Genomic DNA, 13,444 nt, shown 5'->3' with positions numbered 1-13,444 from the left:
CCAGGCTCTCCCATCTTAAAAATAATGGCAGTGATGACAGAAACCACCCTCCTGGCCTCATACCTCCCTTCATCTATTGCCTTATTTTTCTGTTTCCCTTCATGGAGAAACTTCTTAGAAAGTGTCTACACCAGCTGTCTTTACTTCCTTACCTTTTGTTCACTCCAGCCCATTCCAACCTGGCTTCCATTCCCCCCACTCAACCTAAATGGCTTTTGTCAAATCACTAGCACCCCTCTGCTGCCAAGTCTGCTGACCACGTTTCTGTCTTCACCTCCCTCAACCTCTGAGAAGCATTCAACCCAGTTGGCTGCAGCCCCCTTCTGGAAAGGCTCTTTTTGCTTAGCCTTCGTGAGAGTACATCCATGGTTTTCCTCCTACCTCTTTGGCTGCTTTCTTCTTCTCAATCTCTTTGCTTGTTCCTCTTTCTCTCCCCAGTCTCTAAAGTTTCTCAGGGCTCAATCTGGATCTGGATGGCATCATTCCTAGGACTGTAAAGAGTTTTGCAAGAATATTGTAACATCTCCTTTGAACTCCAGGCTGATCCATTCCATGTGGATGATTAAGAAGTATGCCAAGCTATAGTATTTTGGATGAAGCATTTGCTCTCTTCAATTGCCCTAATCCACAGTCTTCCTCAACCCAGAAAATATCCATCCATTCATCTGTGTGCTTTAGTCAGATATTGGGGTGCCCCTTTGAATGCTCATTTTCCCCTCATCTACATCCAGCCCATCCAAAGTTCCATTAATACCATATCCAAAATATATGCGACCTCTACCTTTTCCCCCTGGACCATATTACAATAATCTCTTGTAATAGCCTATTTCCTGCTAACTGCTTTTGCCCCTGCCTCCTGCAAATCAGTTCCATACAGCAGCCAGTGATCTTTTAAAAACAAGAAATTGATCATATTATTTCACCTGCTTAAATTTCTCTAGCAGTTTCCTGTTGTGCTTAGAACAAAACCTAAATACCTCATGGTGACCTACAAGGCCCAAGTGATCTACTCCCTCTCCACCCTTGTCTCCTGATTCCTCCCTGCTCCCTCTGCCCCAGTCCCACTGGCCTCTTTCCAGCTGCTGGACCACTGGGCTCATGCCTGCCTTTGGCCTTCACCTAGCTCTATGCTCCCCTCCCTCTTCACATGGCTTTACCATCTCACCCCCCTGTCTAGGCTCAAATGTCTCTTCTCTCTCTTTTTTTTTTTTAAGATTTTATTTATTTATTTATGTATGTATGTATGTATTTATTTATTTATTTATTTGAGACACACACAGAGAGAGAGGCAGAGACACAGGCAGAGGGAGAAGCAGGCTCCATGCAAGGAACCCGATGTGGGACTTGATCCTGGGTCTCCAGGATCAGGCCCTGGGCTGAAGGCGGCGCTAAACCCCTGAGCCACCCGGGCTGCCCTCAAATGCCTCTTCTCCAAGTGACTTTCTCCTTCTCTACTCTTCACAGTCCCCTGTGTTTTCCTAGACATCATGTGTCATAGTTGGTGATTACTTAAGCGAGTAATTTGCCTAATTTGTTTGTCTGTCTCCTCCACTAGACTGAAATGCCAAAAGGGCAGAGCTGGTCACCATAGCCAGTCCCAGGACTGGGCACACAGTAGGCACTCAATACATGTTTGCTGAAAGAATGAAAGGATGAAAATTTGGGTACAGATCTTTCCAAAAATAAAATGGATTCTGATACATTTCATTCATCCAACCAACCATCCATCCATCCGTCCATCCATCCATCCACATCCATTCATCCATCCTGTTCATAAGCCAGAAGCTGAGCTAGCTCTGAATAGGACACAATGATGCACCAATTGGGCATCCTACTCTCTGAGAGCTGGTAATTGGGGGAAGGTGGCTATGGGCACACATAACTATGACATGAGGAGAAAGTGATGCTTGCCCTAAGGAGGGGAGCTCATTGTGCTATGGGAGTTCAGATGGATGATGGCTACTTCCAGGTCAGGGAAGGAAAGATGTGGCTTTTCCGTTGGGCCTCAAAGGATGCTTAAGTTATAAACACAGAGAAATGGGTGGGAAGAACACTCCAGGGAGGGGCAGTGGCCAGAGCAAAGACAGAGGCAGGACATAGGGAGCTACATTTGTGTCAGTCTTTGTGGAGACAGAGTCTATTCAGGGATTTGGGGAGGGTGGGGTGGGCAGCTGGCCATAGCCTGGACTGGCAGGCCTGGGAGTCTGGACTTCACCCTGCAGCCTTGGAGAGCCCCTCACAGGGGCAGGGGTTAGCTGGCATGTTTCTGTCTTCTGTCCATCCTCTCAATGTGTCTAGAATAGACAGGACAGCTATACTGTTTGCAGTGGACACCTATGGAGGAATGAAAAGTTATCTGGGATGTGTGCACCGTGGCTTCCTGGCAGGGAAAGCACAACAATGCTCTGTGTCATGGGTTAGGTGTCATGCTGGCACATCTCCATGTGGCTCTTCCAGCTACAGCCTGGAGTAAAGGGGGCCAGTGTGACAGTTTGAACCTTCCTTCCACCAGCCAGAGATCAGACTGGCCTCCACCCCAGTCTGTTCTAGAGATGTGGCAGCTGAGGGCCTGCAGGGGGCTCTAGGCAATCTCTTCCCACTGAATTTAAGAATGTTGGAGTTGCAAGAACTCAAGAGATCAAAGGAGTCCATCTCTGTCATTTCACAGATGCAAAACCTGAAGCCCAGAGAGGAGCAGCAACAGCTCCCAGATCATACATTTATTCATTCAACAAACATTTCTTGAGCACCTGCTCTATGCCGGACTCTGCTCTAGGAGCCACGATACAGCAGTGGCAACTCCCTGTCCTCACTGAGCTTGCATTCCAGAGGGAGGAGGCAGATAAAAAATAGGGAAGCAAATAAGATAATTTTAGAGAGTGATAAATGAGAGGGCACGCCAAGAATAAAACCCAGCTCCCTGAGCTCCAGGGCCAGAGCCCATTTAGTAAGTGAGAAGCCCCAGCGGAACCTGCATTGAAACGGAAGTTTTGGCGGAAGTGGTGAGTAAAGTCAGGCCATCTTGGGGGCCTGGAGGTAGTGAGTAGACAGGGATGAGTGTGGGGGAAGAAGGGCCAGGAGTTGGGGAGCCAAGCTGGGGCCAGCTGTCCATAGGCAGGGAGCCGAGAATAAGGACGCTGGAGGGCGAGGCGGCTTCTCTCTGGAGCAGGTCCAGCCCAGCATTGTCTTTCTCAGTGGAGCTGCCAGATTGGAACACCCAATTCCAGACGTAGTCTGACCACAGAGAGAGGCCTTTTCTCCCTCGCCTAGACACCCTTTGTAGTCATTCATCCCAAGATGGCACACACTTTTTCAGCAGCCTACTCATAATGTGAAATTTGCAATCACTCTTGGATCTTTCCCTCATGAGCTAAGGTCAAATTAGATCTTCCCCATCATATATATTGTGCAATTGATTTTACTCTTCTAAATCCAGGTGGATCCCAAACAAAATATTAGAAAATCAAATTTAACAGTGTATAAAAAGAAAGTGGGATTTATCCCAAGTGTGGAAGACAGGTTCAACATTAGAAAATCAGGTAATGTAATCCATCAGGGGCATTTGGGTGGCTCAGTGGTTGAGCATCTGCCTCTGGCTAAGGTCGTGATCCTGGGGTCCTGGAATTGAGTCCCGCATCAGGCTCCCCACAAGGAGTCTGTTTCTCCTTCTGCCTATGTCTCTGCCTCTTTCTCTGTGTCTCTCATGAATAAATAAGTAAAATCTTAAAAGAAAAAAAAAAGAAAATCAGTTAATGTAATCCATCACATCAATAGGTTAAAGAAGAAAAATCATATAATCATATCGAGAGTTGCAGGAAAGGAATTTGACAAAACCCAATACCCATTCACGGTAAAACAACAACAGCTCAGTAAACTAGGAATAGTAGAGCGTCTCTTCAGCCTGAAAAGAACATTTACAAAAAACCTACAGCTAACATAATACTTAATGATGAGAAACTAGAAGCTTTCCACTAAGATCAGAAACACGGCAAGGATGTTGCCACTTACCACTCCTTTCCAAAATCATATTGGAAGTCCTGGCTAATGCAATAAGACAAGAAAAGGAAATAAAAGGCATACTGACTTGAAAGGAAGAAATAAAACTGTCTTTGTTCACAGATGACATGATTGTCTATGTGCAAAATCCAAAAGAATTGACAAAACCCCCTGAAACTAATAATGGTTTCAGAATGCAAGGTTAGTATAAATCTAGGTATAGGACTTTATGTTTTACAAGTTCCTCTTGTTCGTTGGACCTCTTCACTTCTAGTCTTTGTGAAAGCCTAGATCTTGATTTTTTTCCTCTCAGTTCAGCACCCTCACAGCTGGGTGTCTGTGAGTCTGACTGTCCCAAATTATTGGCCAAACATGGCTCAGGATAGACATCACCACCACCATCCCTCTACCACCATATGCTTCTAGAATTTTCTCTCCTAAGAAACTTACACTTTCAAATACAATCCTTCAAACAACCAGAAACCCACCTAATGGTACTGCATTGGCCTGAAATCCTCCAAGAAGTATCAGCCATGCTGTAGCAGCCTGAGATATAAAAGCTACTGTGAGAAACTCTTCTGGAAGAGAATGGATGTGACTTGCCCCTCACAGCCTTCCCTGTTCACTCTAGGGCACATTCCTTTGGTCACAGGGATGGCAGGTAGCTTACTGGCCTTGCTCAGGCCCCAATCATCATGTCTCTTGCCAACCAAGCATGCCGTCTATCTACAGCAGAGCTGCATTCCAGGGTCAGGCTGCTTTGTTTCTCCGTGGATTGGAAGCAAGATTATTTCAGAGCCCCATGTGGCCAGGGGAGAAGCTTTAAGCAGAGGGGGCTCAGACTCAGAACTTTCTAGGACACTGAAAGAGATCAAACTTTTTCTATCCTGGCCAAAGACAGCACTGGGCATCCGGGTGGCCTACTTCCCAAATTCCTGCATTTCCATCGTGGCCCAGTTCCAAGAATGCAAAATGAATCCCCGTGCCCCCTGGTTATAAATCTTAAGTCATGGCTTTTTCTCAGGTGGAGAAGTTTGGGGATAGGGATGGGAAAGGGGGTAGCTGTGTTGTTTCTCTGCCAGCACTTAGGGCTGCAGTGTTGGCAGGCCAGAGCCTTGGAGGAAGTCACCCCAGATGCCCTCCCCTCCTGATCTAACACTCTGCAGAGGAAATCTGCTCCAAGAGGTCTTGGAGGGAGGCCTGGAGCTGGGAGTGAAAACCTCCGGACACTCAGGAGCCCCAAGAGTTCCGGAAACAATCAGGGTCACATGAGGGGTGCTCCTGGGCAAGGGGTGGGCTAATGGTGATGGCACTTTCCATGTGGGGCTCACTGGGCCAAAATATGCTTCCCCCTTTTTCAGGCACCTGATTCAACCAACCTAATAAGGTATCCTCTGCCCGGGGTAAGAATGATAGTGGTGACCACATTTATTTTGTACTTACTGTATGCCAAGTTTGTTTTCTTGTTCAGGATATGTCAGCAGCCCCTCCCCCCACAATCTGATCCATTCTCTGCCAATTCCCGGTGGCTCTCAAAAAACATCATTTAGTTTTCCCTAAGCTGCCTCCTCTTCTCAAACCTGACTCTTTTCCTTAATCCAGAGTGTTTCGGTTTGGCTTGGGGCCCAATGAAATAAAAAACCCACAAATGAGAAATAAATCCTCAAATGGGCTGTGTTTGGGTTTTGCGAATTGTGCCCCCTTCTTCCTAAGCCCGCCCAGCTCATCTGTTGGCGGCCCTGGAAGCCTTTTCTCCCTTGAAGCAAAGACCCAGGAGCAGCTTTCCCCTTCCAAGACTGAGCCTCAAATCAAAAGAATTCTTCTTAAGATGTAGAATTCCAACCCCCATCAGGATGGAGAAGAGTCTATTAGGAGTGGGGGAGGCTGGTTCCTCTGACCCCCAAATCTCAGCACCTTCACCCAGAGCGCTGATATGCACAGGCCCTCAAGGTGAAGGCTTAAGAATTATTTCTGGAAGAAAAGCAGTCGTGGATATGTTCATTTGGTGCTTACTGAGTGCCTGGCGCTGTCCCAGGCTCAGTTTCCCAGTTGACAAGTGGCAGAGGCAGTATTTGAACACAGTTCTCTAACACAAATCCTCGTGTCTGCTATTTCAAACACTGCCTCCCCCAGCCCTCTGGGGGACTGGGCAGCCTGACTCTCACTGCCCTCTTCAAAGGGCAGACCAGGTCCTTGGACAAAGCTCCTAAAATGCACCAGCTGAGGTGGGCGTCTGGCAGGCCTTGGTGGGACTAGACTCAGGCCTCCTGGGGCTGTGTGTTGAGAATCATGGGATTGAAGACTACAAATCAACAGCTTGGTAAAGAGACTTTCTAGTGATATGAGTTTCTTTTATACAAGGTCGACCCTCATGTACCCCCTAATGCCCTCTGCAGCCCACTTGTACACACACACACACACACATTGCTTCTATGAGTCATTTCCCAGCTGCTCCAAAGGGTGGGGAGGCTAATTAGTTCCACCCAGGCCTGGGGCTTCCTGCCCTCTGCTAGCTCAGCTTTTTCTAAGGAGCCCCCAAGCAATACCACTGGGGTTCTACGGATGTCTTCACTCAAACTTGTGCATGCACACCCTCTCCCGTACACATCTGGGCCCACCTCACCCACCTTTGGGCAGATCCACCCCCTGCACACAGGGCTGCTTCCCCTGCCCTGCCTGTTCCTATCCACAGTATACTCCAGGAGATGCCTGCCTTTGTTCTCCTGTCTCTGCCCCACAGCCTCACCTTTCCCAGACCATGGCAGACAGGCTTTTTTCCTGCCATGAGTCCACCAAGAGGGCAACAGAAAGACTGTTCAAAACTGATCAGAGTCAACCTGGTTCGCCGTTCCCTCCATCAGACCCCAACCATCCAGGTAAGGTGAGCTTTGAGCCCTCCCCACTTGGGCCCCACACCCCTGCCAGGTCCGGGGAGTTGGGGATCATGGTTACCAGTGCCAGGGAGAGTGGCCCTCTTGCTGCTGGTGGAGCCCCAGCCTATTACGGGAAACCCACAAGGAAGGCTGGTGGACTGTTTCTGCCCCTTCAGCCAGCTTGGCCCTGCCACTACCTCTGAGAACTTCGCTCTACTCCAGAAACTGCTCCAGGCCACCAACTACCCTGGTAAAAGATCCTTCTCCCAAATTAAGGCCAATCAAGAACTTACAAACCTCAAAAAAGACCAGAGTTGGGACACCTGGGTGGCTCAGTGGTTAAGTGTCTGCCTTTGGCTCAGGTTGTGATCCCGAGGTCCTCGGATTGACCAGCGTCAGTCTCCCGGCAGGGAGCCTGCTTCTCCCTCTGCTTGTGTCTCTGCCTCTCTCTGTGTGTCTCATGAATAAATATATAACATCTTTAAAAAAAAAAAGGGGGGGGGGGACCAGAGTCGGGAGCAGATCTTACTGAAATGGAAGCCAGAAGGATTCTAGGATTCTGCTTTGCTTTTGGTGTCACTGTCCTCACAGCAAAATTCATAAACTGCAGACCCTCACAGAAGGGAGTCTGTTATCCATCTTATAAAAGGATCCCCCTCACCTGAAGGAGACCAGATAGGAAAAAAATACATATACCCCCGCCCCCCCCGCCCAGCTATGCAGGGTGCCCAGAGCTGGATAAGGTCGTCCTGCTTCCTGCCAGGGGGACCCAATGTTTGTAGCTCCTTTCTTTCCTATTGCCTCCTCTTCCCCCACAAGAGGAGACACTGATTTCAGAGTCACAGCCTGGTGAAAGCCACGATAATTAACTACTAGTTAACACTTATGTAGAGCTGACTACTTGCCAAGCATTGTTCTGGGCACCTCAAATTCATGAGCTCTTTAAATCCTCACCATGATCCTACTATTATCACTTCATTTGACAGAGAAGGAAACTGAGGAACAGAGAGGGCAAGTCACTTGCCAGAGGTGGTTTATGTAGCAGACTGGGGCTGGGTACCGGGCCGTTGGGGCTCTCAAAAGAGCCCCTGGCACTTAAGCACTAAGCTTTATCACCACCCAAGTCTAAATGAACCACGTCCTTCTAGCACCTATCTGTTGGCGTGGTGGGGTCAGAGGGGGGCGCTTGCAGGGGCACCTGGCTTCACAAACCCCCCAAGCAGAGTGGGGTCTGGTGACCACTGTGGTTTTATATTTTCCATTTATGCTAGGGTTCCTGGCAGAGGGCAGCAGGGCCTGAGGGGTGGCTTGCCCTTCGAGGGGCACAACTCCCTGCCTCCACCCCCCACCCTGGTCTGTTCCTTGAACCTCGCTGGCTCCTCCTGCTGCCCCATCCCCCCAACGATGGCTGTTGACTGAAAACCTCAGGGAATAAAAATAGCTGTTGCTGATGAGGCAGAAAAGGGGCCAGAGCACATGAAAGGCCTGGGGTAGGGGTGGTGGGGGTAGAGGGAACCCTGGCTTCCCCCAGCTCCTGGAGCACCTCTTGAAGGAGCCCCTGGGAACCATGACCTGTCTCTGCCACTGCCGAGCTGGGGACCCCTGCAGGAGGCCTGGCACCTGCAGCCAGCCCTAGGGCTGCCTGCTGGAACCCCCACCCCCCCTCCAAGTCTCAGGGACGAGCTCTGCCCCCCATGCAGCCCCGTACCAGCATCAGTGCCCCTCACCAGCTGTGTGCCGCGGGCAAGTGGCAGGACCCTCAGAGCCTGAGCCCTCCCTTAAGGGGAGTCGAGGAACGGAAGGCTTGTAAAACCTGCACCCTGCTTGTTGACGTCCACCCTCCTTTGTCCCCTCCTCTCCCTACCTGCTCTTTGGGAACTCGGTCTCAGATTTTTCATCTCCCTTCAATGCATCTCTGTCCTATCACCTGGAGAGAGAGAGCGAGCCTTTCCACTTCTCTCTGCAAGGTCCACTCCCTTGTCTCCTCTCTGGCTACGCCTGGCCCTGGAGACTTCTCTCAACTCCATCCCCAGCTGGACTACCCCCGCCCCATCCTTGTCACTCTCTATACTTTTCTCTGTTCTGGTGGCCAGAGTTGCCTCTGGAGGCAGGGACCCTGTCAGGACCACTGCCCATCGTCTGGCAGGAGTTTTGTGCTTTCAGTATTGAACTCAGGGCTTCCCATGACCTGGCCTGGGGGTGGGACCCAGAAGGCCTGGTGAGGGAAAACAGTAGGCACGCCTTGGCACTCAGGCCAGCCTAGAGCTGGGAAGGTGATTCCAAGTCCTGAGCCCCACCTCAGGCAGGTTCCCAACCAGAAATGACAAGCAGAACCAGGCTAGGACAGGGTCACCTAGGAAGGACCCTTAATTATCTTCCCAAAACCTGACTAAAAAAATAAAAATCTCAGCCAGTCCCCTGAGAGTTGCCTGGGATGGAGACGGGAGAGGGCCTTTTGGGTTATGTCTGGGACCCTGCTTCGCCCACACAGGTCATGTGGCTCCAAATACTAGTGTGGTAACCACAACTGTCCACAACACTACCACATAGAAGGAGGCCACTAGCTGTGGGCAGGGGACTGGGGATGACCCTAGAAGAATCTGGAGGGTCCTGGGAGGACCAGTCTTCCACCTGTGTCCCCATCCCGCTGCCACCCCTGGGGGCTCCTTATCTCCGCTTAGGGCTCTGGGGGACAGTCACAGCCTTTGTCATAGACCAAGGACAACAATGCCCACCATTGGCTCTTCCCTGCCTCTCTGTCAACCCCTTCCCCTCTCCAGAATAGCCAGACCGGCGCCAAACTGGTCTCCAGCTAGTCTCCTCAAGATGGCTCATCATAGAGGCTAACCTCAAAGGCCTTCAAGGCTTGTTTGGGCTCTGACCTTCCCAGGCTCCGGGGTGATTTGTTTCCACGCAGGGCCCCGCTGCAGGTGGTATGGGTGGGAGGGGGACATGTTTAGGATCCCCCTGGAGGGCCCCCTCCCCACCCTGGGGCATTGGGAGCCCTCATGGTGCCCAGGCCCTGTGCCCGAGCAGGGGGAGGGGCCGCCAGACATAGTCCTTAACCGTGTGGAGCGGGAAGGCGCTCAGGCCCGCTGTGCCATCCAGTGCCTCCTTGGAAAGCCTCAAAGCCCCCATCCCACCCTCAGGGCCCTCTACATGGGGATCCCCAATCTTTGAACAAATGCCGCCCTCTGGGAAGCAACACCACACTCCTCCCAAACCCCTCGTCCTACCTCTGCTCAGGCCTCTCGGCTTCTTCCACTAGCGGCTGCCCGCCCCCGCCGCCCGGTGGTGGTGGTGTTGGGGTGCCTGGCTCTCCCGGCGCTCTGCCCCGGGCCCCACTCCTGGCCCTGAGGCTCCTCCTGAATCCCCCCGAAGCCCCCTCAGTGCTGCGGCCCCATCTTCTTCCCCTCGGGCCAGGCTTTCTGCCTTCCCCACTTGCCCAGGAAAGGAGCCCAGCCTCGCCCCAGGCCTGCGGGAGCGGCAGGGGCGGTGGGCAGAGCCTGGGCGGTGCGGCCTGAGATGTGTCCTCCGCTGGCATCTGGAAGATTCCTGTTTCAGCAGAGCAAAGGAGCCGCCACCACCCCCCGCCCGGCCTCCCGCCGCTCTCCTCCCCCCACAGCCCTGCCTTCGGAGCCACCGTGAACAGCCTGAGCTGCCCGTGGGGACAGGCTGGGGACAGGCGTTTGGCTCCTGTGCTCTCCTCCCCTGAAGAAACTCAGCCCCGTCCGTCCCCGGGGTCACCGTGCCCGCCTGGAGCCGAGCGCAGCCGCCGCCGAGGGAGGGGGCCCGGACCGGCCGAGGGCGGAGAGCGGCCCACCGAGGGCGGCCCAGGCCAGGCTCGGACCGCAGGGTCGGGGCGCGGGGAGCCGGGCGCGGGCCGTGGCAGAGCAGGGCCCGGGGCGGCCGGGAGGACGGCGGCACCCGGAGCCAAGCGGTGGCCTCCCTGAAGCCAGGCTGGGCCCGGGGCCAGGGCGCCCTGCTCCTCGGGGTGGCCTGCCCTCGGGGTGCGGCCGGGCGGGGTGCGGTACTCACTGCCGGCGGGAGCCGAGGGCTTGCGGCCGAGCCTGGAGCGCCGTCGCCCACCTCGGGCTGGGGCTGGGACTCCGGGGGACTTGGCCGGGGGGCGGGCGGCGGGGACAGCTGCTGCTGATGTCACAGGGTCATGAGTGAAACCTGAGGACCGGGCCAATCTTCAGGTGGGAGCCTGGGCCGCGCTGCCCGGCCGGGTGCGCCTGGGCTCAGCCGGGGACCGCCGGGGCTGGGGGCCCCTGGCACCCGCTGGCCCGCCTGCACGCGCACGCACACGCGCGCACACGCACACACGCGGGGGCACATGGACGAGCCCATCCCACCAGGTCCTCTCGCACCCTTGGGGAGCTCACACGGGCTCGTTCTACACGCCAGTCCCCTTTCACACTCATTCCCCAGAGCCCCCCGGGGCACACGCCAGCTCGCACACTCACACTCACACTTGCTCCGGTACACACTCATGGATGTGTCTCCCCACAAATGCCACACTCACATGTTCTCAGCTATACACATAAACCACCCTTCGTATGTTCACACAGACCTTCCAAGGTGCCTCACACCCGTTCCCACGCATGCTTATTGCTCACGCAAGCACGCTCCCACACTCACATCGGGCTCGTGCGGATACTTGTATTATTATACATGTATAGTCATATCTATTCTCCTGCCCAAGTGAACACAAATGCCACGTATCCCGGACGCTAGATTTCATCGCGTGTATGCCTGCGTGTACACACACCCATACCCACGGTCATGCTCACACATTCACGCATGTCCATTCATGTTACTTATGTCCATACCGTTGTCTGAGTCTCTGACCACGCCCCTGTTCACACGTACACAGGGCCACCTGTGTGTACCTGTGATCACTAGATTCTCATTAAGTGTGTGCCTATCTGTATACACACACACATAAACACACACCACCTACACACCCACACAACCATCAGCGGGACAGCACAGAAGTCTCAAACCTAATTTTTCTACCACCAGTCCCCTCGCCACCATCCCACTGGCTAGACATCTGTCTCTCTGAGCTCGGGGAAGGGAGGGTGGGTGGAGGGCCCGAAGAGGTTGGTTTAGCCCTCTGCGCCCCCCCACCCGCGGCCAGTCTGGGGCTGCGATGACCCCTGGTGGAGCTGTTGTGAAATGACCCACCTCCCAGCTGGCCCACTATGCTTTCCCCAGGCAGACAAGAGAACCCTCCCACTGAATCCGGAGTCTCTGCTCCCCAAAGCTCCCTACATTTCCCTCCCCAGTCTCCCATGTCCATCCCTGACACTGTCTTTTACTGGTAAGCCAGAGCTCCAGCTGAGCTGAGCCCAGGACAGAGTGGCCTTTGTTAAGGGACAGCGGGAGGCCTGGAGAGTGGTCACCCTCAGTCCTGCAGGTGGGATGGCATCTCTGCTCCCAGTGACTCTCTGTGGAGACAGCCTCAGTCTTGTCGAGCCCTTCCTTGGGGGCCAGGCCTGGCTGTGGTTTGAGAAGTTCCTGCTACCTGCACTGCCCACATCTCACTCCAGGTGACTCACATCACACCCTCAGAGGTGTGTCTTCCTAACCTACAGGTGTGAGCATTGGCATTCTCTGTGCCTGGTTCTTGTCCTGCTTTGCTCATTGACCTTTCTGACACACAATTTCCATGTAGTTTTATTGATGATGTGATCCAGGTGTCCGCGTGCCCCAGACTCTTCTTTGCAAGGATCCTCTTTATTTTTTTAAAGATTCTATTTATTTATTCACCAGAGACACACACAGAGAGGCAGACACATAGGCAGAGGGAGAAGCAGGCTCCCCATGGGGAGCCAGATGCGGAACTTGATCTCAGGACCCCAGGATCATGACCTGAGCCAAAGGCAGATGCTCAACCACTGAGCCCCCCAGGTACCCCAAGGATCCTCTTTTTTTAGTACTTAGAGGAAAAGCAAATGTTTTTTCTCTTCCTTCTTAATTTGTTTCCCCATAGCTGTTCCCTGGGCCCCCTGTCATCACTCATGGCCCTGCTGTGGCTCTAGTTTGCTTTGATGCTGGCTACTATCCCTTTGATACACACTACCCCCTGTCTGTGGGCACAGGAGGAGGGGTAGTAGGTAGGCAGCTGTCATTCCCATTTATGGCTCCAACCTTTTGGTCTCTACCTGCTGCCTAGACTTCTATGGGGTAAGAATTTCTTTAATGAGGGATTGAAGTAAGTGAAGGGAACTGTAACCTATGAGATGAGAGAGGGCCACTCAGTTGTCTAGGTTGTACACTGCGCAATTCTGGGCACTGTAATTTGTAATCACATTTGTAATCATTATAGATCCATGTGTTTAAGATGATAATTGTCTTTTTTTTTTTAAGATGATAATTGTCTAACAGAAGGTAGCAAACTGTCTAGAGGACAGGGCTAATTTTTCTAATTTGCACAAGGTGTCATTTGGACTAGGAATAAGGCTGATTGGAAAACAGAAGCTGTATGTGAAATATGATTTTTTCCCACAGCCCAAGAGGAAGTGAATGCCTCCCTCTCTTGATGACAATATTTCTCCTTCCTTTGG

The 13,444-nt window shown here is 52.6% G+C and overlaps 1 protein-coding gene across 7 annotated transcripts in view; it reads right to left on the bottom strand.

The window, feature by feature from the left end:
* The window catches only part of SCN4A (sodium voltage-gated channel alpha subunit 4), a 44,163-nt gene extending 33,160 nt beyond the window's left edge, over positions 1–11,003 (bottom strand). Inside the window, exons 1-3 of one of the 7 annotated variants that reach the window (XM_077853809.1) lie at positions 10,908–10,997; positions 7,167–7,348; positions 382–491 (exon numbers count right to left, since the gene is read on the bottom strand). The gene's annotated coding sequence lies outside the window, so the exon portion shown is untranslated. Of the gene's footprint in view, positions 1–381; positions 492–4,484; positions 4,543–7,166; positions 7,349–10,105; positions 10,388–10,907 lie in introns of those variants that run through there. The other 6 variants (XM_077853811.1, XM_077853810.1, XM_077853813.1 and 3 more) reach the window with 6 other exon arrangements.
* Between the last annotated feature and the right edge of the window lie 2,441 nt (positions 11,004–13,444).

The sequence above is a fragment of the Canis aureus genome, chromosome 16 (assembly GCF_053574225.1).
Source record: "Canis aureus isolate CA01 chromosome 16, VMU_Caureus_v.1.0, whole genome shotgun sequence".
Taxonomy (NCBI): Eukaryota; Metazoa; Chordata; class Mammalia; order Carnivora; family Canidae; genus Canis; species Canis aureus.
Note: the sequence above shows the minus strand (reverse complement) of the source record. Positions and strands in the feature narration are given on the sequence as shown.